A 5,144-nucleotide genomic window follows, 5' to 3' on the forward strand; every position below is an offset into this window, starting at 1 on the left:
CCATCTTTGAGCGAATTTCGGACTACCGTATATAAATTTACACTTTCATTTGTTGCCTTTCCTGTCGTCAATATTTGTAGTAATAAGATTATGGGACCAAGAGTAAACATCAAGATCAATACTTTCATTCCAAAATAAACAGAGGCCCCCAAATAAACCCCGGGGTTCTACATTAAAGTAGTTAGTATATTTGAGTTTCTTCTTAATGCTCCTAATACATTACTCCTTATCGTTATTTTCCATTAAAAACACTACGATCGGCTTTATTTGTTTGCACAGATTTCTTAGTTCCAAAATTATTGCAGGCACCGCCAGCCCCCGACAGTTCCAGCTTAAGATGGTCATGGCTGAGGATGGGACATGGTAAGGCCCGCCTCCTTAGCCATCATTTGGTTATTGTCCACTCTTCCGGATTGTTGTATCATTCTTTTCTTTGCTCCCATGACTTCTTTCACTTGTGTTCTTCCTTTCTTGTTGCTGCTACTCATCTCTTCATCTTCTGTTGCACCTTTCTGGTTACCATATTCTATCAGCATTTGGTCTACTCCTTCCCTCTTCCTTTTGAGCTTTAGTCTGGCCTTGATGTTTTGTGCTAATTATATTTTCCAAGCTTCTGTCATGTTCTTCTTCTCATAATCTTCTTCTTCTTCATCCTCCTCTTCCTCAGGTAATTCAATGAAGTACATCTCGCCTGTTGTAGAGTTATAGACTTGGGTTTCTATTTTGCTGTTGCCTTTTAACTTCTTTTCCTACTTTTCTCTAAATTTCCAGCAGCTTTTATATTCTCCAACAACCTGTGTCATCCTTCTGCTTTCCTCTTCAGCCTCTTCTCTTCCTTTCCCCATCTTGCTAATCAAATATGATATATAGTAGGGGCCTTGGATTGATATTCATTGATTCCTTCTTTTTCTATCATGCTTAGTCTATTGTTACAGAGGTTCACCATGTTGATGTTTTGATCCATCTTGAAATTTTTTAGTTTGTGGTTTGCACTTTCTCTTTGGCTGTCCAAGTTTTCCTTTATGGACAGGCCCACATAATTTTCTTCTCTCTTTTTTTCACATTCAGTCTCTTTTTGTTTTGGGCCTATTTCATGTTGGCCCATATGCTTGGCCCTTTCTTTTTTCACTAGGTTTTGCAGAAGGTTCCCAAGTTCCTTTATGTTGCCTTTTCCTCTGTCAATATCTTTTCCTCTTTCTCCATTCTGATTTTTCTCATTTTTCTTTCTCTTTTCTTTCACCGTCTTTTCAGGGATTACGCCATTATTCTCCTCTCTTCCCATCTCTTTTAGTCTTTCAGTCTCCTTTTCTCTCGCAGATCCCTTATTTTTTGACCCTTGATGTTTACTTTTGGATTTACCTACTCTGCTACTTTCTGTATGCCTACTTTCACTCTCTATATTGTGGTCCTGTTCTCCACGCGCTCTTTCTTCCACCTCTTGTCCTTCTTAGTTTTCTTCTTTGTTCATCCTCGTCCCTCTGTTGAAAATTGCTCTAACTGGGTCCACTCCTAACCCAGGTTCATACCTAGGTCTCACAGGATCCCAGCTAGCCATTACTAGCTCCTTTTTACATTCCTTCTTTCCATGTCTTATGATACCGCGTCTCAGGCAGTAGAAATCTTGAAGTCTTTCATATTTAAACTTTATCCATGTTTTTGGTTGTTCTTCTCTAGTCATCCAGAAGCCCGTAGGCATGGGTTTTAAAATGTTTATGGCCACTCTTACTCTTAGGAAGGTTCTAACAAATACATTTCTCCTTTTCGGATCCTCTACTTCAACCACTGCTCCTAGCATATTACCAATGGTTTCTATGGTTTCTCTTACCATGTGTTCCAAAGGAACTCCATGTATTTGTACCCAAAACTCCATAAGCTCGTGACTAACTTCATAAATAGCTTCATTTTGCCCCCATAATTACAGGTTAAGGAGATGGCTTTTGACATACCAAGGTCCCTCCTTGAGAATTTGCAATCTCCTTCTCTAGTCCCTGAAGCTCACCAGTAATTTGTTCTTTCCTACTTCAGAAATGAAGATATCCTCCGGGTTCCCCCAGATGCCCAGAAGTGCATTCTTGTTTGCTAAACTAATTTCTTTATCTGCTATTATTTTACCCACTAGGTTGATGCAAGCTTCTTTATATTCCTTCTTTTCTTTCTTGTTGATTGTGATGGTCATTCCTTTAATCTGTTGTAATCCATATGTTGCCTTTGCCGTGATTCCTTGTTGGCTCATTGACCCTTCTTCGTGATATTGCAGGTTGCTGTGGGATTTCATGTGTTTGGTTTGATGATGTAAATTCTGATGGTTGTGTGTTACCTTGAAGTGGAGCGGGTAGTGTTTGTTTTTATAAGTGAAGATTGGGAGTTGAGATTTGGTGTTTGGTTGGATAATAATTAGCGGTACTGAAATGGATGAAAAGTTGGGTATGAAAGAGATATTTTTATGAGGCTAAAACTCACAAGAATTAGAACCAGAGTTCTACTTGACTCTCCCTAAAAGAGAAAGCTACTCTCCTGAGAGAGAATCCTTGCAGCAAATGCTCTGCATGGATTTTGATTTTTGAACAGGTAGAATATTGGAACTTGGGTCACGCTCTAAGGCTTTCAAGTTTCAACTACCCACGTCCGAGAAAATGGAATATTGGAATGGCATGAAATAGGGAAGGAAGAAGTGGGTCCATATATTCCATGTACGGCCCAATGCTAATATGAATATTAAAAAAGAGAACTGAACATATGAAGAGACGGCCCAGAATATACCACCCAAAATTCAAGCCCGATTTCCGTTTTATAAGTATTGACCTACCGATTGTTGACCCTCCCAAAAAATAAAGACAGCTATTAGAAAATGACAACCAAGTTTGGCGGATTAAGTAGTTTGTTCATTAAATAAGTTAGAAGTTCGAATTTCGTCTTGTGCATGCAATTTATTAAATATTGAAAGTATGAATTTTATCTTATATATACAATAATTTATTGATTAATAATAAATTTTTTTAAATCATTAAGTTATTCAGTAAATATATGGTATTATTGATGAATAGAATATTTAAAATTTAGAATCACATTAAAAATCATATTTTTAAGAGATGTAGTAGAATTTATAATACTTCTTTTTCATAATTAAAAATGTTCATTTACGAGGTGATCAACTAAAGTCTTATATCCAATTATACTATTAGAAAATTAAAAATATTATTTGTATATTAAAATTAGTCACTAAAATATATAAATATGTAACACCCTTCCACACTCAACTTTACGCTTAAGCCGTAAAACAGAGGTAATATGGTATTACGACCTCTAAAATGAAAAGTGTACATATAATAGCAGAAAGAATAGAATAAACTAGGAGCCTTGAAAAACCGTTGAAATAAAAATCACGGAATAAAAGTGCAATGTTTAGAAAACGAGTTAACTTGCATACAAAGAACATTATAGCTATGAAGCATACTATAAGAAAAGTAGGAATAGAGGGCCAAGGATACAAAATAACAAGCTCCTAATCAAGGTTCTGAAAACCAGACCGGACTGGCCGGTTCGAACGATTTAACCACGAACCGACGCTACAAACGGTCCGGTCCTCATCTGAAAACCGTGTAGAGAAGAACCGCTCAAGAACCGGTGAACCGGCCAAAAACCAGCCGATTGGACCGAATCGGTGACCGGCCGGTTACGCTAAACGACGCCGTTTTATGATTTAAAAAAATAAAAAATGAACCCGACCCGACCCGCTCGTAGAGCACCCCACCCCCATTTCTTCCCCCGACCCCATTCATTCATGATTCATCTGAATCATCTCCAATGGAGAACCCTAGCTGCCCTGAACCATAGCCTCCCTGTTGCCATCCTTCGTCCCCTGGGGTCGCCAATCGCCATCCTCAGCCCCAGTAACCCTCCAATCTCCATCGTCGCCTGGTTCCTACCCAGTAGCCCTCCATTTCCATCGTCTTCATCTTTTCAACACCAGCACGCAGTAGCCCTCTCATCGCGCGGTCCTCAACAGTCAACACCGGTAGCCCTCCATCGACCCCAAGTGAGTGACTCGTCCTCTGCTCATCTTCTTTGTTCTTCGCCTCTGCTCATGTTCTTCCATCGACCCCGATACAAATATGCATGAAATTAATAACTTCCTCTATGAACTGAACTTAGATTTCTATTTAATTTTCTGTGAACTTCATCTATGAACTGTTCAATTTCTGTGAACTTGCTTTGTGAACTTTCTCTGCTCAGTGCTCATCTTCTTCCCTCTTCGTTCCTTTGCTCAATTTCTGTTTGATGGTTAGAATAAAAAATTAATAATCTGAAAATTAACTGGCTGTGGCTCAATTCCTATTTGTTGCATAATTTCTATTTGTTGGCCAATTTGTGTTTGGTCCTCGGCTCAATTTCTGTTTGCTGCTCAGCATAAGAAATAAAAAAATCTGAATTAAGCTAGCTGGTCTTCTATTTTGCAGCTCAACTTCCTCTGTGAACTGAACTTATATTTCTGTTTAATTTTTTGGAACTTCATTTGTGAACTGTTCAATTTCTATGAACTTGCTCTGTGAACTGTTCAATTTATGGAACTTCATCTGTGAACTATTCAATTTCTGTGTATGTTCATTGTGTTGTGTTGTGTTGTGGCCTGTGGGCTTGTGGCTATTTTTACTTTTTAATTTCATATATATTTTACTATTATTAATTTCAGTTATGGAAGATAGTATTAATCAAGAAGCAACTGCTGATAACAATGCTTCTGTGAATAATAACATGCCTGTTGATACTTGGTGCATGAAATTGTGATCATCAATGGCGTCATCAACATGGTACGCTCAATTGCAATCTCAACTCTTTATCACAACTTCGCACAACTAACCAGCAAGTGCACTGGGTCGTCCAAGTAATAAACCTTACGCGAGTAAGGGTCGATCCCACGGAGATTGTTGGTATGAAGCAAGCTATGGTCACCTTGTAAATCTTAGTCAGGCAGATTCAAATGGTTATGGGTGATATACGAATAAAGCATAAAACAAGGATAGAGATACTTATGTAATTCATTGGTGAGAACTTCAGACAAGCGAATGGAGATGCTTTGTCCCTTCCGTCTCTCTGCTTTCCTACTGTCTTCATCCAATCCTTCTTACTCCTTTCCATGGCAAGCT

This window comes from Arachis duranensis, chromosome 6, assembly GCF_000817695.3.
Source record: "Arachis duranensis cultivar V14167 chromosome 6, aradu.V14167.gnm2.J7QH, whole genome shotgun sequence".
Lineage (NCBI taxonomy): Eukaryota > Viridiplantae > Streptophyta > Magnoliopsida > Fabales > Fabaceae > Arachis > Arachis duranensis.